A 27,497-nucleotide genomic window follows, 5' to 3' on the forward strand; every position below is an offset into this window, starting at 1 on the left:
GAAATTGGATTTAATCCCAGGTTTGCCATGAACATGTCTCTGTCCCATGATAATGACCTTATCTTTTAACGATGCTGGGTGGTTTGCCATTAATCACTGAGCTGCACACGCATGTTTAGAAGCTGGTGTTTCCTGCGCTTCACGATTCCCAGGTCTCTGCCCTCTGGAAACTAACCACAAATCACTCTCCTGACTTCATGTCCCTTTCAGCTACAGCCTTATTTTTATGTTCTTTTTTATGACCAAAGCTCTAGAAAGTGTTGTCAACATCTGTTCTTCCATTGACTCGATTGCAATCTGGCTTCCTCTGGTCTTATTTCTTTAAAGTCACCCCTTGCTAGCGGTCATGTCCAAAATGAGAAATTTAGAGAAGGGGACCAACTAAGGGGCAGTTTTGCCCCCAGCCCCCAAACAGCACCCAGGACAGCCATTGTTACGCCATGATACTTTCCTTTTTGGAATCCTTTCTGAGACCATCTCCATCAAGTGACCAGAGTGGCACAGGGAATGATGCCTGTTACCGTCCTGGGTTCAGCCAGTCCCTGCAGTGGGAAGTCACAAACCATCCTCTTAGAGAGAAGAAAGCAGAGGGGCCATGTGACAGGTGAAGGGACCACCAAGAGAGGTGGGCTCAAGGCTGTCTCCGCTGCTTATTCGAAAATGGGCTTGAGCAAGTTTGCCCTGGGCCTCAGTTTTCCTTGAAAGGGAATAATAACACCTATTTTATTAGACACAACTAGAGGATCTGGCAGGCAGTTAAGACCCTCACGAAGTGTTTAAGTATTTTTATCAGCAAACAAAGCAGAGTAAAACACAGCAGTTGTCACTAAGCAGCTGGTTCGTAGAGGCTCTCTCAGGTCTTGTCCTGGCTTTTTTCACTTCTGTTCATGGATATACTAGGCCCTGCCAAGCTGACCTATGCCAGTCCAGTACACAGAGGATGGGCTTGAAAGTGGGATGCCAGCTTATTAACTTCCAGTTATGATTCTAATTATCCGGTGAAATTTATTTGCGCACTTGCTATGCAAGGTGCCATCTCTTTGCCAGACACCAAATTATTGTCTACAACGGGGGGATAGACTTGGCCAGGATACGCAACGTCTCTGGTGCTCTGTAGAGGGCATTCTGTTCCAGGCCCTCACCTTGACCCAGGAATCCAAATTAGACAGCAGAAGTGAGTTTCCGAGGGACATTCTCATCTCACCGTCGGTTGAGCCCCCAGAGGTTCTGTGGCTCCTTTCCAGCTCTTTCTGCCTTGACAATGTTATGAGTCACAATGCAAATAATTTTTCTCCAGCAGTGTCTTCAAGACAACCTTACATTTGAGAAAGACAAATATCATATGATAGCATTTATATGTGGAATCTAAAAAATAGCACCGGTGAACTTAATTACAAAACAGAAACTGACTCACAGACATAGAAAACAAACTTACGGTTACCGAAGGGGAAGCAGGGGGAAGAAATGAGGAGTAGGGAATTGACAGATGCACTTTACTATATATAAAATAGATGAACAGCAAAGATTTGCTGTATAGTAGGGAACTATATTCAATATCTTGTAATAACCTATAATGGAATAGAATTTTTAAAAAAGACTATATACATATATGTATAACTCAATCACTTTGCTGTACACCTGAAACTAACACAGTATTGTAAATCAACTATACTTTAATTTAAAAAAGAGAAAACCTTACATTTAAAAGTGCTGAGCAATTTACCAGGTGTTTTTACATGCATGCATTATAGATAGACAGGACTGAAATTTACATATATCGTTCTTCGCTCACGAGAAAAGTAAGCGTACTCCGTTCCAGGACTTGCCCAAGTCACCAAGTATTCTGGTTATCTCTTGCTGTGTACCAAGGCAGTCATTCATTTGGCTCAAAAGTCTGCAATTAGGGTCGAACTTACTGGAGAAGATGCCTCTCTGCTCCACAGCGTTGGGTCGGTCCTCTGCTGGGAAGAATCAAACAGCTGGGTGGTAGAATCATTTCACTGAACGTGTCTTGTGCCTGGGCTGAGATGATGGAAGGCTGGGCTCAGCAACCTATACCTGGCCTCACCGTGTGGCTTGGGCTCCCTCGCATCATCGTGATCTCAAAATAGATTTCCTGTAGAGCAGCCCAGGGCTTGAAAAGTGAGTATTTCAGTGAACAAGGCAGAAGTGGAATGGCCTTTTTATGACCCAGCCTCTGAAATCACATGGTATCACTTCCGCTGTTACTCTGTTGGGTGAAGCACTCCCAGGTCCATTCAGACTCAAGCAGTGGACACAGAGACCCCGCCTCTGGAGGCGAGCAGGGTCAGCGAATTTTGGGTGTTTTAAAACAACTACAGCAAGTGTGAGAACAAGACCTAGATCTATTGAGTCTCAATTCAGATTTATCGTAACTAGGTTAGTAGGGGCTGTGGGGGGAATGCCAGAAGACTTAGTGAATTGGGTAGAATTCACTTCAGCCTCTGGATCTTTTACTTATTAGGTGTGTGACGTTAGACAAGCTGTTCTACCTCTTTGAGTTTCGGTTTCATTATCTATAAAATGAAGAAACAACCGTTCTAACTTGTCGCGATGATTAAACGAGACTTTTAAAAAAACTAAGAGAGTATTTGACACAGAATAGGTGCTCAGTAAATGGGAACTACGAACAAAAAAAAATTAGAAATACCCATTTAAAAATAAATAGTCCCTGGTGGCGCAGTGGTTGAGAGTCCACCTGCCGATGCAGGGTACACAGGTTCGTGCCCCGGTCCGGGAAGATCCCACATGCCGCGGAGAGGCTGGGCCTGTGAGCCAGGGCCACTGAGCCTGCACGTCCAGAGCCCGTGCTCCACAACGGGAGAGGCCACAACAGTCAGAGGCCCGTGTACCACAAAAAAAAAAAATAAATAAATAGGACTAACTTTAAAATTCTTATTATTATTAATATCATGTTAATTGTTATGAATCACCTGCTAGGTAATAATCCTAAGAAATATGTCTTCTCTCCTTTCTTCCTCCATGGTCCTAGCTCCCAATGGGGCCATCACTCCCCCATCAGGTGGGCCTGATTCCTCCCCCACTTCCTTGTGTCCCTGTAGTCCTGGGGAGTAGAGGACATTTGTTAACCTCTGGTTTCTTTGCTTTCCATCCCCTCTGCTTGGAATATCCAGCATGGTGTCTATTTCCCTGAGTGGACCCTGACGTATACAGGTCAATGTGCAAATGACACTGGGGCTCTGTCAGCAAGGATGAGGAGGGGTGGGGAGAGGATTTGGATAAGAACAAGGTGTCTCCCTCCCTCTCTCCTTCCCTCCTGCCCTCTTTTCTTTTGCTCCTACCCTCCCTTCTTTCCTTTCTTTTTTTTTTTTTTTTTTCGTTACGCGGGCCTCTCACTGTTGTGGCCTCTCCCGTTGTGCAACACAGGCTCTGGACGCGCAGGCTCAGCGGCCATGGCTCACGGGCCCAGCCGCTCTGCAGCATGTGGGATCTTCCCGGACCGGGTCACAAACTCGTGTCCCCTGCATTGGCAGGCAGACTCTCAACCACTGTGCCACCAGGGAAGCCCCCTTCTTTCCTTTCTTTTTTGTTTTCTCTTTTTCAGAGACAGAACAATCCTATGAGTGACCCTCCAGAGCTTGCTGTTTTCACAGTAAGTGCACATAATTCTAATTCATGCTGTCCTAATTCACTTAAAAAGCTGCATGGCACTATTTACAGTAGTCAAGACATGGAAGCAACCTAGATGTCCACCAACAGATGAATGGATAAAGAAGATGTGGTACATATACACAATGGAGTATTACTCAGCCATAAAAAAGAATGAAATAATGCCATCTGCAGCAACACAGATGCAACCGGAGATTATAATAATAAGTGAAGAAAGAGAAAGACAAATACTATATGATATAGTATATGTGGAATCTAAAATATGACACAAATGAACTTATCTACAAAACAGAAACAGACTCATGGACATAGAGAACAGACTTTTGGTTGCCAATGGGGAGGGAGTTGGGGAAGGGATGAAGTGGTAGGTTGGGGTTAGCAGATGTAAGCTTTTATATATGGAATGGATAGACAACAAGGTCCAGCTGTATAGCACAGGGAACTATATTCAGTATCTTATGATAAACCATAATGGAGAAGAATATTAAAAAAAAGTATGCAAGGACTTCCCTGGTGGCACAGTGGTTAAGACTCTGAGCTCCCAACGCAGGGGACCCAGGTTTGATCCCTGGTCAGGGAACTAGATCCCACATGCATGCCACAACTAAGAGTTTGCATGCACAATCAAGGAGCCTGCCTGCCACAACTAAGACCTGGTGCAACTAAATAAATTTTTTTTTAAATGCATATATATGTGTAACTGAATCACTGTGCTGTACAGCAGAAATTAACACAACACTGTAAATCAACTATACATCAATAAAAAAGTGTAAAAAATAAAAATAGCTGCATGATACTTACCTGACAGGGGAGTTACCATGATCGCAAAGGTGGTTTTCCCAGAGTGAGGCTTATCCATTGCACTCTGGATCTGCCGACCCCCGTGATTTCCCCAAATGTGGGAAACTCGACCGCATAATTTGTGGTAGTGGGGGACTGTGTTCACGTTCTCACCTACATAAAATAAGAAGCTGTGCGCTATTCCATATTATGGATGCACCCTAGCACATCTATTCATTTCACTATTGATGGATAGACTCTACTTTACAGTGTTTCAGTTTTTGCTACAACAAACAGTTCTGCATTAACCATATGTTTATGTACATATATCCCTGTAGATTCACTCTCATTTCTGTAGAATACATTTCCAAAGGTGGAATTTCTGGATCAAAGAGTATGTGTATTTTTAAATTTGTCAATTAAAGAAATATTTTTAAATTAAGAAACATCACCGGATTACTTTCCCCAAAGGCTGTAGCATTTACCTTCCCTTTAACAACTTATTTCCACTAATTATTCAGAACCAAAAGACCTCCGTGCTTATATTTGGATAACTACAACCAGGCTTGGCCCTTGAAATGTCTATTTGATGAATCAAGGATTTGGAGAGTGAAGAATCAGATAATAAAAGCCATGCCCAAGTTTGCTGATTGAGATAAGTTTTTATTATTTATGGGTTTGTTCTGTTTTACCCCCTACATGCCATAAAAAGTCAACCTTTGAAAAAGGGCCTTCTCTCTGCAGAAATCCCATCCTCTAATCTGTGAGTCCACGTAGGTGTCCTTGATATATTTTATAATAAGGCACTTGAGAGGCTAATTGCATTGTATTTATAGCCTGTAGAGGTGGTTCCCACTTCAAATGAGGAGTTTCCTTGGTAATGTACTGATAACCACAGGTTCCGAGAGGCTAAACTGAGACTAACGCAGGAAAATTCAAAGCGGGACTTGCAGGGGACCCCAGAAAGGCACTGAAGGGAACAGACAGACCGCTTGAGAGAGACAGGAGAGGCCTGGGGCGAGGGCGCATTTCATTTGATTCCTGTGCCTTCTGGGTTTTCCAGTAACCTTGGGTTTAAAATCTGCGCCAGTGTTAAGCTTGATATTGACTATCCTGAATTCCTATTGTTCAAAAAATCCAAATGTCTCTGTGGAGTCTGTAAAGCTGCCCCTGATTTCTGGTCCACCCAGACCCTACTACTGCCCTTCTACTACTGCCCACTTCCAGCTGTTCCAACGTTCCCGGGAGATTTCATCTCTCCTTCAGGACGGATGAAGTAGCTAGCCTGTCTCTCCTTACTTTTATCTCTTTATCTCTCTTCCAATCCTCATTAAATTTTCCAGTTAACACTAACCAGTTCCAAATTACTGTGAATAAGTGTCATTTCAGCACTTACATAGTTGGTTTGAAATAATAATAATTATATTAGTAAATACTAATAGAAAACATTTTGGACCATTGTGTTCTAAGCACTAAGCTAGACAGACACGATAGTTCTGTAAGTAGGAATAATGATCTGTTTGACAGAGGTTGGAACTGAGGCTCAGAGAGGGTTAGTGACTTGCCTCAAGCCACACAGGCAGACGTGGACTTTAAATGCAAACCTTACTGGACTTTGATGTCCGTGCTGTCGTTAGACTGTCCCACCTCCAGGCAGCCTGCCAAATGGCACTGGCTTATCGTTATTTTGAAGTGCGTACACCGTCTCTGCCGTGTCCCTTTGCTCTGCTTCATCCTCATTCTCATCATCCCACGTGGTGAAGACCCACTGTGTGCCAGGCACTGGGTGAGGTGCCTTCATAAACCTGGTTACGAACTACCTTGTATGATTCCAGGAAGGTGGGGACCTCATCTTGTGCGTTTGAGCTCGTGCAGTTCCTGGCCCAGTTCTGAGGGTCTGGTACACACTCAAGCCGTTATTTCTTCTTTTCACCATAAGTATTTTGATGGCATAGGAATGCTCACCACTTTCTTATAGATCCCTTCTCTGCTCGGTGCCTAAGGCAGAGCCACACCTCTATCCTAACCATTTCATGATCTTTTAGCAGTTAGCCTTTTATATGGTATGTTCACACACCTTTCACCCTCATCTGGAGACCAAATGAAATTATTAAATAAATTCAGTGAGCTCAAAATAAGGCAGAAAAAGAGGAAAAGGGGAACAAAGAAGGACAAATAAAAAAATAAGTAGCGGGCTTCCCTGGTGGCGCAGTGGTTGGGAGTCTGCCTGCCGATGCAGGGGACGCGGATTCGTGCCCCGGTCTGGGAGGATCCCGTGTGCCGCGGAGCGGCTGGGCCCGTGAGCCATGGCCGCTGAGCCTGCTTGTCCAGAGCCTGTGCTCTGCAGCAGGAGAGGCCACAGCAGTGAGAGGCCCGCGTACCGCAAAAAAAAAAAAAATAAGTAGCAATCTTATAAATTGAAACTCAACCATATCAGTAATTACACTGATGGTCTAAATGTAAATGATCTAAGCACCTCATGGCAAGACTCATTATTATTATAAGTGTGTTTATTCCAAAGTTAATCTATAGATTTAACAAAATCAAAATCATTCCTATTTCACAGGCAGGGAAACCGAGGCCATGAGACACTGACACTCATCTGAGTGAGTGAACTGCATCTGCCCAAAATGTCATATCTATAGAGCAGGGGTCCTCAACCAGGAGTGATTTGCTCCCCACCCCCAGGGATGATGTTTGGAAATATCTGGAGATATTTGGTTGTCACCACCGGGAAACTGCTACTGGCATGTAATAGGTAGAAGCCAGCCAGGTATGCTGCTGTACATCCTACAATGCCCTGGACAGCCCGCTGCAACTAAGAATTATCAGAACCAAATGTCCATAGTGCTGAGGTTGAGAACTCTGGTATAGAAGAAAGAAAGGAGGCATACCTGACCATATTTTCTGCCGTTGGTTATCTTAAGAGATGTGATTTTTATATAATATTCACAGAACATTGAATGCTTTCTTTCCCTCATAAGATGTGAGCCCACAGAACTAAAAAATAACTACTAATTATGTATGGGGTATAAGGGACACCATAGGCTATCATTCTTAAAGTAGGTTAGCCTTAATTTTCTTTTTTTTTAAATTATAGTTGATTTACAATATTGCATTAATTTCAGGTGTACAGCATAGTGATTCTTCTTTTTCTCAGATTATATTCCATTATAGGTTACTAATGAGCCTTAATTTTCAAATGAATTTTTAATAAACTCAAAAAAATAATGTATATATTACCTTCTTTCCCATTTGAAGAGACCAAGGGCAACAGATGGTATTATGGGACAACATTATTAAGACATGGGCTTTGTGGCTCAAGTTAAATGTCAAAGTTTGTTTCAAATCATATGTTTCCATTCTCTAATCAGGGAAAATGTTGGACCTAGACCTCTTTCCATTAAGAGCTCCTGGTCCTATACGTATAACCAAATAAAAAGCCTGAATGAATAACTTAAGTTCTAGCTGTCAAAATGGTATGCCATTGATGGATGAAATTATATGACATCTGGGGTTTGTTTTAAAATATGCCAGCAAAAACATAAACAAAAGGTGGTAAATGAACAAGTTCAGCAAAATGTTGTTACTTGTTAAAGCTGGATGATGGTTACATAGGAATTCCTTTCACTTTTCTTTCTACTTTCATGTAAGTTTGAAAATTTCCAGAAAAAGCATCTAAAAAATGTGTACTATGACCATCTGCAGAGTGATGAGCAATGTCATTAGATATAACTTGTTTCTTGCTCCATCTCTGCGGATTCACAAGTGATTTCTTGAAGGAAATTCCATGCATGTGTCTAGATATTGTTTAATCCAGCAGGCTGTTTATCATCTCAGTGTTTTCAGGGCACTTTGAAAATTAAAAGTGGCCACAATATGGGAAAAAGATTTAAATAGGCACTTCATAAAGGAATCTATATGAATGACCAATAAGCACATGAAAACATTCTCAACATCATGAGTTATTTGAGAAATGTGATTAAATAATGAGATAGATACCCCTACACACTGATTAGAATCTCCAAGTAAAAAGATGAACAACTACGGGCTTCCCTGGTGGTGCAGTGGTTAAGAATCCACCTGCCAATGCAGGGGACATGAGTTTGAGCCCTGGTCTGGGAAGATCCCACATGCCACAGAGCAACTAAGCCTGTGCACCACAACTACTGAACCTGCATGCCACAGTTACTGAAGTCCACATGCTTAGAGCCCATGCTCTGCAACAACAGAAGCCACTGCAATGAGAAACCCGCACACTGCAGCGAAGAGTAGCCCCCGCTTGCCACAACTAGGGAAAAGCCCGTGTGCAGCAACAAAGACCTGAGGCAGCAAAAGATAAATAAATAAATAAATTTATTTTTTAAAAAAAGATGGATAATTACCAAGTGTTATCAAGGATGAGGAACAACTATAACTCTTATATTTTTTGACAAACAAAAGTAGAAGGAAATTATCATCATGTAGTGTAGACCTACACTAAAAAAAAAGTTAAAGAAAATCCTTTAGGTAGAAGAAAATGATTCCAGATGAAAATCTGGGACTACACAAAGGAATAAAGAGCATTGGAAATTGTGGATGCTTGTATGTTTATATAGGCGAATGTACATATATCCTTATTATTAAACCCCTTTATAAAGAGAACTGAGTGTTTAAACAAAAATAATAACAATGTAGTGTGGTGCTTATAACACATATAAGAGTAAAATGTATGACAATACACAAAGGTCAGGAAGGGAGGAATGGAGGGATACTCTTGTAAGGTTCTTATGCTCCATGGCATGATATATACCACTTAATAGTAGACTGTGTTAAGTTAAAGATGTTTACTGTAAACCCTAAAGCAACCATAAAATAAAAAAGCAAAGAGTTATAGCTAATAGACCAACAAGGAGACAAAATAACATTATTAAATAAATTCAATGAACTCAAGATAAGGCAGAAAAAGAGGAAAAGGGGAAGAAAGGACAAATGAAAAAATCAGTAGCCATATTATAGATTGAAACTCAGCCATATCAGTAATTACACTAAATGTAAATGGTCTAAACACCTCTTTGGAAGACTCATTATTATTAAAGTGTATTTATTTCAAAAATTACGTATAAATTTAACAAAATCAAAATCACAACAGGCTTAGTACAGAAATTTATGAGCTGATTTTGAAATTCATATGGAAATGGAAATGACCTAGAATAACTCAAACAGCTTTGGGAAAGAAGAATGTTTGTTGGCTAACACTACATGATTTCAAGTCTTTTTAAAAAGCTATAGCAATCAAGATAGACAACTAGAGCAATAAGACAGAATACAGAGTCCAGGAGTCCAGGAAGTTTAGTCTACCCATACGCAAAAAAAAAAAAGAAAGAAAGAAAGAAAAAGGACTTCGATCTATACCTTGCATCATAACAAAAATTAACTCAAGTTGGACCATATGACGTAACATTACATTTAGTGAAACCTAAAAGTTCGTAAAACTTCTAGAAGAAAAAAAACATTTGTGACCTTGGATTAAGAAAAGATTTCTTTGATACAATAACAAAAACATGATTCATAAAAGAACAAGTTGACAAATGATTCAAAATCCTTACAATCTGCTCCTTGAAAAACACTATTAAGTAAATGAAAAGATAAGTCTCAGCCTAGGAGAAACAATTTACAAGTCATCTTATAAAGGATTTGTACTCAGAATACATAAAGAACTCTCAAAACTCAACAATAAGAACACAAACAACTGAATAAAAAATAAATAACAGATTTGAACAGACACTTCACCAAAGAAGAGATACAGATGGTAAATAAACACATGAAAAAATACAGGTAGTAAACACATGAAAAGATGCTAGACATTCGTCTTTAAGGAAATACAAATTGAAACCACAATAACATACTAAACACACCTATTAGAATAGCTAAAATTTAAAGGATTCATAATAAGTAAAATATTGTCAAGATGTGGAGCAACCAGAACTCTCATACACTTCCAATAGGTACAATGACTCTGGAAAACAGTTTGCCAGTTTCTTCAAAAGTTAATCATTCACCTACTTTATGATGTTGCCATTCTACTTCTAGGTATTTGCCCAAGAGAAAGGAAAGCACATGATCACATGATCAAATGAAAAGATGGACATGAATGAATGTTCACTGTAGCCTTAAATAACCCCAAACTGGAAGTCACCCAAATGTCCATCAACAGGTGAAAGACTGTGCTATATCTAGACAAATGAATCTCAGCAATGAAGTGAATAAACTATTGATAAACTATTTAGATGTTTCAAAATAATTATGCTGTGTTAAGAAAAAAAAAAAGCCAAGAAAAACGAGAGTATATACCATATGATTCTATTTATATAAAACTTTAGAAAATAAAAACTACTCTATAGTGGCATAAAGCATATCTGTTCTTGCCTGTGGTGGGCAGGGAGGAAGAGCTTACAAAGGGCACAAGAGTCTTTTGGGGTGGTGGATATGTTCATTGCCTTGATTGTGGAAAATAGTCTCAGGAGTGTGTGTATATATCAAAACTTATCAAAATATATATTTAAATATAGTGTTTATTGTATGTCAATTAAGCTCCAATAACACTGTTTAAATTTTTTAAAGGTTTGTTCATTTCACTTTATGTCAATTTCACCTCTAAAAAGAACCAGAAGCAAAGGTTGATCTTGAGTTAATGATAGGCATGTCGCCGTTTTTAGGGATAAAGGGTACTGATCTGCAACTTATTTGGAAATGCAGCAGCAACTGCAAGGATAGAATGGACTGATGCATGGTTAGAGGAATGGATAAATGGACAGATGTGTAATAACACAGATTTTTTTCCTTTTCCTATTACAGATTCTCATATCGATTTATTTCCATATCAAGTCCACCACAGAGACTTCTGGCAGAGGCTGCCACCCTGTTTCCTTATCTGATGTCTATAAAGCTTCCAGACTGGAAGGTTTTCTAGCTCACCGCTGGTTCTCCCTCAATTATGGAGCATTCCCAGGCTTTCCCTGTGGTTCCTTCCATTAGTATTTTATCTGCAAGAATGCTAGTGAAGTTTCTCTCTATTTCATTGACAAAGAAACGGTTTCACCCTTTTAATCGGCCACTGAGGAAATCCCAGCTGTTCATCCTTGGAATGCCACAGCCACAAAGAGCGTGTGTTTCATTAATCTGTATGTGAGCTAAGGTGGAAAAAATGCTCATCACTGCTATTTACTTTATCCTCCAAATCTTACACTTATGGATTCTGTACAGATGTTCTATTAGTTTCCTTGGGTTGGCATCACATAATGGTACAGAACAGGGAGCTTAAACAACAGAAATACATTTTCTCATGGTTCTGGAGGCTGGAGGTCCAAGATCAAGGTATTGGCAGGTTTGGTTTCTCCTGAGGCCTCTCCTCAGCTTGCAGATGACCCCCTCTTGCTGCCTTTTCACATACGCTCGAATCCTTGGTATCTCTCTCTGCGTCCTAATGTCCTGATTGAATTAGGATCGACCCTTATGGCGTTATTTTAACTTAGTTATCTCTTTTAAAAACCTATGTCCAAATACAATCATATTCTGAGGTACTAAAACCAAGCAGGACCATGTAGGGCTCCTGGGTACAAATCCTTTCTGTGTCCCCCATTTCTTGCTTGTAGGAAATAGGCTTCATTCAACCTCCTTGACCTTCCTTGAGTTCCAAAGGACATATTTAAACATTTGCTAATCAGCGAAGGCAGGGGATGCTGAGACTAGGGAGAAGCAGTCAAGAAACAACAGGATGGGACAGGGTCCCAGTTCCTCCTAAAGGGATATACATAACAATATCTTTGAGTTCTTCTGCAGGAACTAAGGCCTCCACCCATGTGGAGGATGGTAACTTCAGGCTGAGCACAAGATTCCCAGAGCACAGCCCTGCTACCTTACCACCAACCAATCAGAAGAAAGTCACACATCCTGCAGCCTTCACTCCAAATTTTGTCTATAAAAACTTTTTCCCCCAAACCATTGGGGAGTTCAGGGTTTTTAAACAGGAGCCACCCATTCTCCTTGCTTGGGCCTGCAATAAAACTTTCTCTGCTCCAAACTCCAACGTTTCAGTTTATTTGGCTTCACTGTGCGTCAGGCACACGAACTTTGTTTGGTAACAGTACTGGGGGGCAAGGCTTCAATATATGAATTTTGGGGGCACACAATTCAGTGCATAACAGATGTGTGAAGTGAGACATGCACATTGTACCTGCATTCACTCTGTAACCCTTGCAGTGGCTTTTGGTTACAAGCCAAAAGCTTGTGATTAACACCCAAGTGGCCTTTTCCAGAGGCATGGATTCTTCCCAACTCTTTCCGCCTCACTCTAGCTTCAGGCCACCATCATCTCTCATCTGGAATGTTGCAGTGGCCTCCAGGCCAATGTCCATATTTTAGCTCTTGACCTCTCTGATTTGTCCTGCACATGGCGGTCAGAGCAAGCCTTGAAACACGTAGGTGTGGTCATGTCCACATTGTCAAGCCCCCTATACTTCAGCCCTTAGTGGCAATCAGGATCAAATCCAAATTCTCACTTGGCCTTACAGTGCCCGTTTCCAAATTCATTTAGTAGCACAGTCGCCATGCTAGCTATGCCCCAGCCACCCTGGCTGCCTGTCTTCCCTTTGATGTCCCAAGGTGCTTCTTTGTCCAGGACCTTCATGCAGGCTGTATCTCTTGCCTGGACCGCCACCACTCCTACCATCTACCTGTTGTATTTAGCATGAAGGGCCCTTCCCGGAAGATGATATTTCCTGACCCCCTCTTCCCCTACCCCCATGCAGACTAGGCTAGACCCGCAGGTGTATACTTTCATTACATACTGTGTTTTTTCTTATTCTGTGTTTCAGGGCTGTTATTAATTCTACAGTTATGTGTTTTGGCCCCTGTTTCCTCTCCTATAACACAGACACCATAAAAGAAGGAAGAAGGCTCAATGTGTTCATTGCTGTAGCCCCAGTCACTGGCCAATACATCACATATAAGTGCTCAATAAAGATTAAATGAATAAATGAAGGCATGGAAACCTTTAAATCAGCTGACCCCTAGTTGTTTGCCACCATTTACAGATTATTCATTCTACTCTCCCTTTGATCATCTTATTCCCTACTGGAGGTTTCATCTGTCAGATGACAAGAGATGAGGAAAAGGACCAATGAGTCATTTTCTGAGCAGCTGTAGTTAAGGTCACGTGGGAAGGGGAGGGAGGCAGTAGGCAGAGAACAAGGTTAACCATTGAGCCGCGGTGCATTGATTAATTGTGATTGATATCCCTCATAGTTACACTGCCCCATTCATTAGCATGGGTAGGTGAAGGTTGGATGTAATTTTAAACAACAGTTTGAGGCATTTCTATTCTGGTCCTGAAACAGCTTAAATATTTTATGAGTTTTTAAGATTGGGAGAAATTAAAGCAAGTATGTAATCTTGCTCTGTGTGTGTATAAATATATACACATATGAAATTTAAATATACTCACACAAAATCTTATTGTAGAGAATCTCATAAATCTAAAAAAGATAGAGAGTCTAAAAAAAACCTACCCATATGTAAACATAATATGAAAATATATTCAGTGTTAATTTCAGAATTTATTGCGATCTGCACTACATCTTTAACAATTGCACATACACTCTCCCAAGAGCGAGAGTGAATTTTTTAAAAATGAAATATTTTGCATAAAATATTTTGATATTTAAAAAAACCAATATAACTTTTAAAAAACCATAAAAGAAATGTCTAGCGAGAGTTGTGAGGAACAGATTTAAGGGGAAAAAAGTCATTTTGCTATAGTTTTTATCCTCTGAAATTGGGACCAATGTACTAGATAATTACGTACTTTGGGATCATTAAGGGGCTTTTAGCAAATAATTTATCTAGTGTTCAAATGGGAGTGTAAATAAATGAGTAATTTTTCCTTGTTAATTATAATTCTTGTGAATTACAATGTCTAGGCACCTCTCCAGGACCACAAATCCACCCATGAGTCAGAAAATGCCACCAACAATGTTGATGTTGCATTTGATAAAGTTTTTTTTTTTCCATGAGTAATCATTATCTTCAATTTTAGACCACTGCAGAAATAAAAACTGACAATAAAGGTAACTTGGGTTTCATCCCATTTCTTGTATGCATTTTATGGGTTATAATATGTTTCTATATCTCAATGAAGCAATATATAGAAGAAGTGTTCCTTTTTATTAAGTTCATATTATGCATATTTTATTGCAACTTGCTACAGTCAAACATCTTTGAAAAGATTAACTCCCAAGTTATTCCCTATTTCTGCCAAAATGAAAAACAAAGAAAATACATTTCAGTGTGACTTAGGGTAAAAAATTCGATCAACTATAAATTTTAGAACAATTGCGATTTAGATCTGATTTAAGGTTTCAAAGCATTCTGCCACCGATTTAGTTTGATTACCATATTATCTGGTTATGTGCATTAGAAAATGCCTCTGTGATGTGACTTCTGCAAATGATCCTGTGACTTACGCACCTATTTTCCTTTAAAAACCAAATGCAATTCACAGAAGAGGCTTATGGATTTGCAATTAAAATAGGAGTGTTGCCTGAAACCAGAGAGGGTGCAGTCTGACCTTCCATTTGTATAGAGTAGCAGATCCTAATAGTATGTGTGCACGTGTGCATTTTTTTTTCAAATTCAAAGGAAAACAATTTGCAAGTGCAAACAGGGTAAGTGGTCTCGGGTTTTTGAGGCTCTGAAGGGTTTGTAAATGCTAATTTTGCAAAGGATACTCAGAGAATTCTTCACGCAGGGGAGGGGGAGAGCTAAGATTTCTCTCTCCACCCACTTAATGAGAGTTGCGGTATCAGAAATCCCAAGGATTAAAATTGTAGCATCAGCTCCTGTTTGGGGAGCATCCACTATGCGCTCAGCACCTTCTCTGTATCATCTCCCTCAGTTCCCAGCAAAAGCTTGGCAAGATCAGTGGCATCACCATTTTCACCAAGGGGAAAAGTGGCTTGCTCAAGGTCACAGCTGATAAGTGATGAGGTAGATACAGATCTGGGCCAAGCCAGCTCCCAAGCAGGTCTCTTCTACCTCCCCCCACCCCACCCCAACCACTTTCAGCCCCGGCAGTTTGCTGGTGGCATTAAAGAAGTCTCAGGCCAGTGCTATTTCCACTGCATCCCAGTAAATTGCCAGAGATGCTCTCTTAACTGCACTCAATCTGTGAATCTACTGTTGCTTCTTAGTTCTCACTTAACCCATCCCAACATCCGCATAGGGCCTGCTGACCACCTCTGGCCGGCCTGCTCTTTGCTACGCCTGCCCCACATGCATCCTACCAGGGGACCTGCTTGCCTATTAAGAGTCACTTGGTTTGTACCCAGTCCTCCTGGCCACAGGGGCTCCTTTATTGTACTGAGCTCATTTAATTAAATACTCCATATTCCATGTAAGCCAGTGAAATAGTGTGAAGAGATGTTGTTTCTATGGAATTTGAGATGAAAGTTTTCAAAAGATCTTATCAAGGGAGGTCACTACAGAAACTGTTGTCAGATTAGGTGTGGATCAGATAATGCTAGAGGCTTGGGGGGAAAAGGATGACAGTTTAGAAGGATTCTGAATGCTGGTTATGTGGTGTGTATCTTCATGTTCCAGCCACACTTGAAAGAAACCCAAACTGGAAATCACAGACATGGCATTATGGGTGTGGTTTATGGAAACCAGACTGGGGACATTCCATACCCAAAGAAAAGGCATGAGTCCTAAGGCAAACATTTGGTAAGTTAAAGTACATCGTATGTTGTAAATGAAAATGAAGATATTATGGTTCATATGATTTTCTACTTTCATGGGCTTTCCTAGGTAACTGACCAGCTAATGTTCCCCATAGAATCAGATCTTAGTGCACTGACTTTAATTTCAATAGTTATAATGATTAATCTCTACTGACAGCTTACTCTGTGCAGGTAGGGGTCCACGATGAAGAAGAATAATGCTTATATAATAAGTAACATTTATAGCCAGCTACTCTTTCCAGGTTTCATCCCCCCACTGCTATAATTACCTCCGTTTTACAGGTGAATCACCCACGATATAAACAGTGTCCGTCCTCTAGGCATTTAGGCCACTCCTGGTGACCATAGTGGAGAGAGAATGATAGACGTATGGAGTCAGAAGACCTGGGTTCAAATCCCAGTTACCCCACTGATCTACCTCAGACAAGTCAGTGGGCCTCTGAGAGTCCGCCTCACTGCTTTGCTAAAACAAGAACAGTAATACCTCCCTTGCAGGGTTGTTATTAGGACTGCATGAGGGTGCCCAGATGCTCAGTAAATGCTGGTTCTTTTCCTCTCCTTTAAGTGAGGGAGGTAACGCACATCTGCAGAAAGGTAGACAGCCTGTAAGATAGAAACAAATAAGCTGTCGTGATGGGAGAGGAGGGAAGGATTCCTTTGGACTGACTGAACGAGGGAAGGCTTCCAAACAGAAGCTGGGCTTGGCACCCAGTTTGGCTTACAGAGTCAAGTACGCTAACAGCCAAGAAATGGAGATGAGAAAGCACAGGCTGTGGGGTGGTGGGAAAGCTTGAGGAATAGAACCAAGTGAGGGTGGAAAGGATAGCTCTGGACAGATAACAGAGGCCTTGCAGGCTGTACCAAAATGGTTGTACTTGACCCAGAAGGCATTCAGATGATTGACTTAAAGCTATGAGAGGCCAAGTAGTAAGAGCGGGAGGTGGGCTGCATGTGAAGCAACATTGCATTCATCCATCCCTCCGCCCATCCATCACCTGTCCATTCCTCCATCCATCCTTCCATACATCCACTCATTCATTTATGCATTCATTCATCCACCCATCTGTCTGTCTACCTATCATCCATTCATTCCTCCACCCACCCATCTACCTACTCTTCCTTCCTTTATTCCTTCCTTCTTTCTTTCCACCCACTCATCCATCTACCCACCCATCCATCCATCCACTCACTCACCCATTCATTTGTCTACTTGTTCACCCATCAGTTCCTTCCTTCCTTATTTCTTCCCTTCTTTCTTTTTATTTATCCATCTACCCACCCATCCATCCATCCACCCACTCACCCATTCATTTGTCTACTTATTCACCCATCAATTCCTTCCTTCCTTCTTTCTTCCCTTCTTTCCTTTTGTTTATTTATCCATCTACCCACTCATCCACCTATCCATCCATCTACCTGTTCATCCATCCATCTTCCCATCCTTTCATCTATGTATTCTCTCTTTACAAAAACCCCAGGAAACTATAAGTGTTTTGAAGATAGACTCTTCTCCCTCCTTTTGTGGTAGTAACACAGCTCTTGTCACTACTATTGCTACTAATACAGTAGGTAGTCCAGCTCCTTATAGTATTAGTGTCTTCTGCTGTTACACACCTCACTTTTATGCACTGTTTTATTTGAGCCTCACAGTAGTCACTTCAGGTGGTCAGGACAGGTATATTCACCTCAATTACACAGCAGAACACAGTGTACCATGCTAACCAGGGCCTGGGTGGCGTAACAAGAACTTGAAATGCGGTTTTCTGATACAAGATCTTTTCTGCCTTAGCTCCTGCCTTACTTACCTCCCAAAGGTACCGACCTATCAGGCTCAGGAAGAGGGCCTCCTTGCAAGTTTGAGGCCATAAGGGTGGCTGCTGAAGGGTCATCCCCAGCTATGAGCCTCTAGTCATGAATGGGAAGATGGCTGCTTATCATGCAAATGTACACAGCATCTGAATACTGTGTGCACAGAAATGTCCCCATTCATAGAGTAGGAGACAGCTGGAAGTAATCTCAAATGCATTATGCATTGTGATTGCATTGGCAGAGGGGTAAGAAATGTTAAAGTTTTGTTACAATAATAATAACCATTGTGACAATACTATTTGTTTTACTGACGCCCATTTTTTGGCAGCTCTATCGTTATAAACACAGCATGTGACTGTACTTTAATGAGACTGTATAAATGTACGCGTGTTTACGAGGATATATTTATCAAGCCATTCTAGGTCCCCAGTTTCTGGGGTACTTCTCTCTCTACAGCTGTGGCCCATTGACCTCCAGCTGTGGGCCCACTGTGGTCCTGGTATATGAGGTCATGCCCGTTTGAATGGAGAAGTTCCGGTCCAGAGGGTGGGTGGGCAGGGGGGAGGTTTGCCTCCTGGCTGTACATTAGAATCACTGCCTGCACTTTTTAAAGGCACCCACTCTTGAGCGCTGCTCCAGACAGGTTAAATAAGATTCTCTAGAGATAAGGGGCCAGACCCAGGACATTTTTGAAAATTTCCCAGTTAACTCTAAAGTGCAACCAAGTCTGAGAAGTACTGCCCTAGCTCAGGGCTTCTCAGCCTATAACGTGTGCATGGGTCACCCGCAGATCTGTTTAAAATGCAGATTCTGAATCAGTTGGTCTGGGGTGGGACGAGGAGGGAAGAGGAGAGGAGGCGGATGGGCCAGGACAATGTTGCATTTCTAATAAGGTCCCAGGGATGCTAAGGCAGCCGGGTCCTAGACCACACTTTGGTCAGCAAGGCTCTGGTCAGCCATATGGACCTGCCCATTGGGTTTTCCTTGAAATTCAGCCCTGACTTAAAATGGATTAAAGTGTTCTGGTCTGATGTGCACACTGCTGTATTTGAAATGGATAACCAACAAGGACCTACTGTACAGCACAGGGAACTCTGCTCAATATTATGTAACAACCTAAATGGGAAAAGAATTTGAAAAAGAATAGCTACATGTATATGTATAACTGAATCACTTTGCTGTACGCCTGAAACTATCACAACATTGTTAATCAAATATACTCCAATATAAAATAAAAAGTTTTTTTAAAAATGCTCTGGTCTAGATCGTTTTCAGCTCAGGAACTAACTAATGGGAATTACAGCTGGGGCTGACATTGATAACATTGGAAACACCACGGAGAAAATACCGTAAGGGACAGGAGGTGGGCACATGTTCTAATTTTCAGAAAGAAGAGGTCAGACAAGTCAACTTAAGTGTCTGGCAAAATTCAGGAAGGAATTATTTAATAGATGGTTGGTGACACATGGAAAGGAAGGAGGTGGTCACCAAGAATCAGTTCAGGGCTAAGGAGTTAGGGACTTTTCTGATAGCGTTCTTGGACAGAGAAGCCATTGGAAGGCTACCGTCCTTTTATCTGCCTTGAAGAAGTATCCCTGGAAGGCTTGCATTTATTGTGGTTAGCTGCAAAGAGTGACACAAGAGTCAAATATGCAGAAACAGAGACACAGATGTAGAGAACAAACGTATGGACGCCAATGGGGGTAAGTGGCGGGGTGGCGGTGGTGGGATGAACTGGGAGATTGGGATTGACATGTATACACTAATATGTATAAAATAAATAACTAGTAAGAACCTGCTGTATAAAAAAGTAAATAAAATAAAATTCGAAAACAAAGAGTCAGATATGAATGACTCACTTGAACTTGCCTGCTTGCGTGCCCCATCTCGGTAAATTGTCGGAACATCTCTCTCTCAGGTAGCAGGAAGTCAATTTCAAGAATGGGGAAACCGAGGCTCAGAGAGACATAAATACAGACACTTCCTCCAAGCTGTACAGCTGGGAGAGCTGGAATTCAAATGCAGATCTGTCTGAATCCAGGCTCTACTTGCTTTCCCAGTCTGTTCCATTGCCAGTTGGAGCCGGAACTTTGACTGAACTGGAGAAAGCAGGCATTCCACAGGAGGACTGTCTACTGCGCGTGTGAGGAGAGCGCTGTTCTTGGTTGTGGGTGAGCAGGGTGTGGCACCCCACAGCGAGGGACGCTGTGGGAACAATGGCTGCAGTGAAAAGAGCAAGGCCTTTTTTTTTAATTTTTTTTTAACTTTTAATTTTATATTGGAGTATAGCTGATTAACGATGTTGTGATAGTTTCAGGGGCACAGCAAAGCAACTCAGCCATACATGTATCCATTCTCCCCCAAACTCCCCTCCCATCCAGGCTGCCACATAACACTGAGCAGAGTTCTTGAACAAGACCTTTTTTGGTAGAACTGCTGCAAAGGATTAGGTGTGAAACTGTTTGCAAGGCACCCAGCAGGCTCTCCCCACATCACAGCGGAAGCTGTTTTTATAAGTAAGTTAGATAAACATAATGGGCATGATTCCTTCCAACTCTGATTCTACTGGAATTCTTGGCTTTGCAGACAGCGGACAGAGCACTACTGCTGCTCTTGTGGGCCCTCACCACGTGCGCCTTTGCCGATTCCACCCCAGCACCCTCTCTTCTTCTCTCTGCCTCTGTCAATCATTGGTCAGATACAAGCCGTTCATCTTTGCCTGCACCAGCCTAGTCAGTTTCTCCGATCATTAAACTTGTCAGGGTTTATTCTTGTCACAAACAGCCCACTCACTGCTCAGTTGTGTTCTTAGGAAGGTATGGTTCTGCCACTGTTTCTTGTGCGTCTGTCTCATCTTCTTGAATGGCTCATCAGTGTCTTTAGGGCAAGTGACCCAGATGATCAGAACCCTCAGCTTCCGTGGATGGATTTCTCCTTCAGGGAAGATTTACAGCTCTTGGGTGATTTCTAAAGGTCCACATTTCAATACAATACGTTTCCTTATTTCAGCATCTAATGAACGTTTCCAAAAAGGACAGAGGAAATTGATCACCATGAAGCTTCTATTACATGTTAGATCCTAGATCAGGTTATTTTAAAAACAACTCCTGGGCTTCCCTGGTGGCACAGTGGTTGAGAGTCTGCCTGCCGATGCAGGGGACACGGGTTCGTGCCCCGGTCCGGGAAGATCCCACATGCTGCGGAGCGGCTGGGCCCGTGAGCCATGGCCGCTGAGCCTGCGCGTCCGGAGCCTGTGCTCCGCAACGGGAGAGGCCACAACAGTGAGAGGCCCGCGTACCACAAAAAACAAAACAGTACCACAAAAAACAAAGCAAAATAAAAAAACAACTAAAAAAACATCTCTTTTGTGCCTCGAGATCCCCTAAGACATCCGCTAAACCACCATGTTCTAGCCTGTTGCAGTCTGTTCTTGACTGAGTTGGGGAGGAAGAGGTACCGCAGGAGCCTCTACAATCCAGATTTTTCTATTTACAGCTTCAAGACACAACACAAAACAAAACACAACCGGCAACACCATGCAGCGCTGCTATACCCGGCAAGGTGATGTTTGTTCCTCTGTGCCTGCTGTCTGGGCATCACGTCTTGAACAATTTCTACCACACATCACACCGGATGTTCTCACACTTTAGTCACTGATGCTTTTGTCAGGAATGAAAATTGCCATACGTGGCTTGAAGACGTAGACCTTCAAAACGGGCAGCAGTGAGCGGCTTCTTTGTGTATTTAAGAACACGGCCCTCACTCAGCGCTTTTGCCGGTCTATCTGGGTTCCAGGTAAATAAATATCCAGACAAGCCAGCCACAGTCACCTCTCTTTAAGGTTCACTTGGAAATCCATGCCTTGGGTGCCTTTGTTTTTGCCACAATTGTTGCAAATCCACTTAAATCGGTTGACTGTCAGATGCAGTTTTGGTGGCTTTAAAAAGCATTTTACAACAAGCTCAACCATCATTACTGTCAGGGAGAGGGCTCATCACGCTGTGGATATAAGTGTTTTCTTATTTAAAACACTCGACCGGGGCTTCTTGGTCTGCATCTTGAGATGCTGATAGAATAAACTGGAACTGACAAAATATATTAAGTTGTGCTAAATCTCGTTTCATCTGCTAAGTGATCCTAGCGGTAGTGGATACAGAAGGCTTAAGTAAAAATCATGGGGAGAGGTTGACACGTATGGGAGAATTTTGAAACGTGAGAACGACCTTCCCCCTTTCTTTTTTTTCTCTGCAAAGTGGGAAGAGAACATCGTCACCTGACCTTCGTAGGTGGACACAAATGCAGGTAGTGCTTTGTAGGCAACCAGATCTGCTGCTCTGCTACTATTCAACGTGGCTATGGGTGCCGAGGACTGAGATGCGCTTGTGGGCTTTGCTCTCAGAAGAGTGATGTGACTTGTTGTCCGTCACTGCAGTCCTGGTAGTCACCTAAGCAAGTGGCCTGTGACAGAATGCCTAGGCTGTACTGCGGTGACAAATAACCCCCAAATCTCAGTGCCCTAACAAAGGTTCATTTCTCACTGGCACTTAGGGTTGCCAGACTTAGCCAATAAAAATACTGGACACCCAGGCTTCCCTGGTGGCGCAGTGGTTGGGGGTCCGCCTGCCGATGCAGGGGACACGGGTTCGTGTCCCGGTCCGGGAAGATCCCACATGCCGCGGAGTGGCTGGGCCCGTGAGCCATGGCCGCTGAGCCTGCGTGTCTGGAGCCTGTGCTCCACAACGGGAGAGGCCACGGCAGTGAGAGGCCTGCGTACCACAAAAAAAAAAAATACTGGACACCCAATTAAATTTCAATTTCAGAAAAATAACAAGCACACTTTTTTTTAGTGTAAGTATGTCCTGCGCAATATTTGAAATGGCACGTTTATGTGAAATTCATATTTAGTTGGGCATTCTGTACCTTTTTGAGCAGACTTACTCCCACTACGTATCCACCATGGTCTGCAACGGGCTCTGCTCACCTGGGTACCAGGTAAGAAGAAGAGTGTTCTGGAAAGTCTCACACTGGCAACTCCGTGCTCCATCCAGGAGGGGATGCATATTATTTTGCTTATAACTCATTGGCCAAAACTGGTCATGTGACTTAGGGGTCCAGGAAGTACAGTCCTGTGGTGTGCTGAAAAATAGAGAGAAGTGAATTCAAGGTCAGCCTGGAAGGTCAGCCAAGCAGGAAGGAAAGGGAGGGCCCTCTAGTAGTATAACTGGTGTCTTAGTCCATCAGGGCTGCTGTAACAAAATACCACAGACTGAGTGGCTTATAAACAACAGAAATGTATTTCTCACAGTTCTGGAAGCTGGAAGTCTGAGATTAGGGTGCCAGTGTGGCCAGGCTCTGGTGAGGACCTTCTTCCAGTTTCCATATTGCAACTTCTCTTTGTATCCTCTCATGGCAGAGAGCAGAGAAGAGAAACAAGCTCTCTGATGACTCTCTTATTTATTTATTTTATTTTTGGCTGCGTTGGGTCTTCATTTCTGCATGCGGGCTTTCTCTAGTTGCAGCGAGCGAGGGCTACTCTCCGTTGTAGTGCACAGGCTTCTCATTGAGGTGGCTTCTCTTGCTGCAGAGCACAGGCTCTAGGCGCACGGGCTTAGTTGCTTTGCAGCATGTGGGATCTTCCCAGACCAGGGCTCAAAACCCGTGGCCCCTGCATTGTCAGGTGGATTCTCAACCACTGCACTACCAGAGAAGTCCTCTGATGATTCTTACAAGGATACAAATCTCATCCTAAGGCCCAATCCTCATGACCTCATTAAACCCTAATCACTTCCCAGACGCCCCACCTGTTAATACCATCACAAGGGCAGGGTCAGGGTAGGGTTTCAGCAGATGAATTTTGAGGGGACTCACACGTTCAGTCCATAACAGTTTGTATTCTCCTTTTTGACTCCGTCCATTGCAGTCCGCAGAAAGATGTCCCTTACCCCAAAGATGTCACCATCCTAACTCCTAACACCTGTGACTATGTTACCCACTTGACAAAAGGGAATTTACAGGTGTGATTAAGCTAAGGATCTTGAAATGGGAGATGATGCTGGATCATCCTGGTGGGCCCAATGTCGTCACAAGTGTCCTTAGAAGAGGGAAGCAGGAGGATCGGAGTCAGAAGATGTGACCATGGAAATAGACATTGATGCAGGCAGCCTCGGGAAGCTGGAAAAGGCAAGGACCAGATTGTTTTTGTAGAGTCTCCAGAAGGAATATACCTCTGCCAACACCTTGATTTAAGCCTTGTAAGACTCATCATGAACTTCTGACCTCTGGAACTGTAAGAGAATAAATTTATGTTGTTTAGAGTCACTAGGTTGGTGCTTACTTGTTATAGCAGCCATAGGAAACTCATACATTCATGGAGAGAAATCGGAGACCAGTTCCTGGGGGTTGGATTTCTTGTAATGCCAAGCAGGAAGCAAACCAGGCACAGAGCCAGGAAGCAAGAAGCCAGGCAGAGTAAATATGATACGATGCCAGAACGTGGTCCTCCTCTGACAGAGTGAAGAATGGACAAAGTGTGGAAGACGGAAGCTACTGGGGTCAGAGGCTGGACCCCGCCTGCTGAATGTATGCTTCTTGTATTATCTGTATTTATTTTCCTGGCATTATCCTTTAGTGGTTAGCACACTACGTAGAAAAGTCTAACTTGTTTCAGTTTTAATAGAAACTTCCAGAAGCTTTGTATTCATGTTTTGTCTAAAGTGCTGCAAAGCAGACAATGTGCTCAGGGGCCACTGTGATGGTGGGTGTGAATTAGCATAAGAAGTCCACTGAAGGACAAAAAGAGACTCAGATAGAATATTCGGGGCTCCTTGATCCACCACCACTGTCCTAGATTTTGAAATTTGTGTTAATAATGAGCACTGTATCATTTTTCCATAGTATTATTTTGAGAGAAAAGCCAGTTGCATAGAGTGGGAGTAACATTTGACTCCCAGAATCATGGTGAGTGATTGCTATGTGAACCACCTTCTCCTGTGGTCCCCCACCCATAGCCAGAGAGACACAAAAATGAATAAGGACCTGACAGGGAGTTATGGGGTTTGGAACAAATATTTGGCATGGCATAAATATTTCATGAGTAAGTGAATGCATGAAAACTCTTGAATGATTTTCATAAACTTTTATATCTTGGTTGAGTTTTATGTATCTAAGCTTATCCATAAATGGGAGATGGAGGAACACTGGTGTATTTTATTTTCCATTATTGTTCAGAACAAGTCACCCCTGCCTCATTATGATATAGACTCGATTGCCCATGGATGATATTCTGAAAAGTCCAGCTTTATTGTGTGGGGATCTTACTAGGTCCATGCAAATTTTAGAATTTGAATGCTATGCCTTGACCTCTGGTGCCATATAGCTTCACATTCTTGGTTTGCAATTAGTCCTGTCTTTTTTTAATTTTAGTGTTTCTTTGTCATCCCGGATCACCATTAAATTGCTCTTTCACTCGGAGCTGAATGCACAGCCAGGGCAGGGTGGAGGTTTGTTGGGACTGGGGGAATGAAATGGGGGGTTGACCCTGTTGCTTGTCTTAGAGGCTCCATCCAAAGTGCTCTGGAGAATTTCCTCCAGAAGCAAGACTGCTGAAGGAGAGGTGGTGCTGTGCAGGAGTAGGTGACAGAGGACTGGCGGGACAAGTGGCCAGCTGGCCAGCCAAAGATGAGTCATCAGGACCTCTGAGCTGGACAAGATGTCCTCGGTGCTGACTCACAGAAGTCTCTGCACATCTGTGGGATTTCTCCCTGGAGGAAAATAAGCCTGTAAAGGCTCAGTGTTCAATCTCAAGGGGAGATTACCCTCTAGCCCCACTGATACATATCAAAAACAGAGATTTTTCCCAAAAAACTGTCTTCTGGCTCCTCTCTCCAGCAAGGAACATTGACCCAATGTTTAGTTATCATCTCCCTTCTCCATTCTTCTTCATTTCTCTGTAAGTCTCATGTCTCTGTAAGTCACATCTGATTCAAATGTCTGTGCCCTGAGGTAGCTTCCTAATTCAAAGGAGTGCTCATGGGAGTCAATGGACACTCGCCCATTGATTCCAGTGCTATTGAGGGCCTCCTGAGAACTGGAGACAAACATCTCATTTCCATCATAGGACAACATTGCGGTGTTTACCGTGGTATCCCTCTCTTAGCTATACTTACTTTTTTTCAACTTATTCCTTACCCCTCCTCTTTCAGGAACTCAACATTCTGGCCAAAGCCAACTGTTACCAGTGACAAGAAAAAAAGCGATGATGTTGTCAATGGCAGCTACGTTTACTGAAGCCTCACCTTGTGCCAAGCGTGGTTTTAAGCCCTTTCCACATATTAACTCATTTAATTCTCCCACCAACCTTATGACTTTCATCAAGAAGCTAAAACCCTGGCCATTCGCCAGTTGGCCTGGGCCTTTCCTTTCATCTGGGATGTCCTTCCTCAAACCCTTTCCTAAGGGAATAACTAAATCCTACATTTCCACTGAGGTTGAATGAAGGTCATGCTCTGTGGAAAGCCATTCTGGCTGTCACTGGGTAAGAGTGGCCTGCCCTGCCACTGCACACATCCCTGTGTACCTGTGGGATCCTTCCCACGGTGGTCAATTTCCTTGGGATGTTGTAGTAAGTGCTCCTACATAGTAAGGACTGGCCTTTGGTACGTGCTCCCAGGACACATCCACACCTGTGGTCACGTCACCGTCTCATGAGTGCTTGCTGTGGGTGGGTTGTTTTTTTCTAAAAAGCAGTAAAAGGACTGAGTTTAATGTCAGAGTGAAAAAGAGACAGTGCACATGAACACAGGTGCAAAGATGGTGAGGACTGGCCAGGGATTTGCAGATGTCAGAGGTGGGGATTAAACAGGTTGACTAAACCTGTGAGGGGCTGGGATGGTCTAGCTGACACATGAATCGGTGTATTCACTAGAGCACTGATAGTGCTCAAGAAAATCCTTTCTTCATTCGCATGGAGAAAAAGAGAATAAGTGGAAAACTCTGTTCTACGGGGCAGGCTGGACAGATTCCTCATTCGCTCCTTAAACAATTACTCAAAAAAATTTTTTTTTCACACTCTTGTTCATCTGAGGAAACAGATCAGAAGGGATGAGGGTGGCTCAGCTCCCTTGAGCTACAAATAGTCAGGGAAGACAAATGTCCAGCTAATGTTCAGTTGGTAGGGCCCCATCTCCTGGACTGTTGATAGATGTTAATAAGCATTGAGCCAAAAAGGGTCCCCATGGTCAGCAAAGCATGAGGAATGCTGGCTGGAACAACATTTTGTGGTCTTTCTAGATGCAGGACTTCTCAGAGCCTTTAACATCCTAATGTACCTCATGACAGTTTAAGAGGGGTTGTCCGATGTAGCGCCACCCACATCCACTTGACGGTGCAGTTCGTTTTTCAAGGAGCGTCTCAAAGCACTAGTGTTCCCTTGAACAGAATTTGGGAACCACTCTCCTGTTGCCATCTCTCTGCTGGAAAGAT

The 27,497-nt window shown here is 42.7% G+C and overlaps 1 non-coding gene across 1 annotated transcript; it reads left to right on the top strand.

Moving 5' to 3' along the window:
• The first annotated feature begins 4,444 nt into the window (after positions 1-4,444).
• On the top strand, positions 4,445-4,608 carry LOC112410148 (U1 spliceosomal RNA). Its single transcript, XR_003005348.1, has one exon. It is a non-coding gene; the product is annotated as a U1 spliceosomal RNA (small nuclear RNA).
• The last annotated feature ends 22,889 nt before the right edge of the window (positions 4,609-27,497 follow it).

This window comes from Neophocaena asiaeorientalis, unplaced genomic scaffold, assembly GCF_003031525.2.
Source record: "Neophocaena asiaeorientalis asiaeorientalis breed wild unplaced genomic scaffold, Neophocaena_asiaeorientalis_V1.1 scaffold476, whole genome shotgun sequence".
NCBI lineage: Eukaryota > Metazoa > Chordata > Mammalia > Artiodactyla > Phocoenidae > Neophocaena > Neophocaena asiaeorientalis.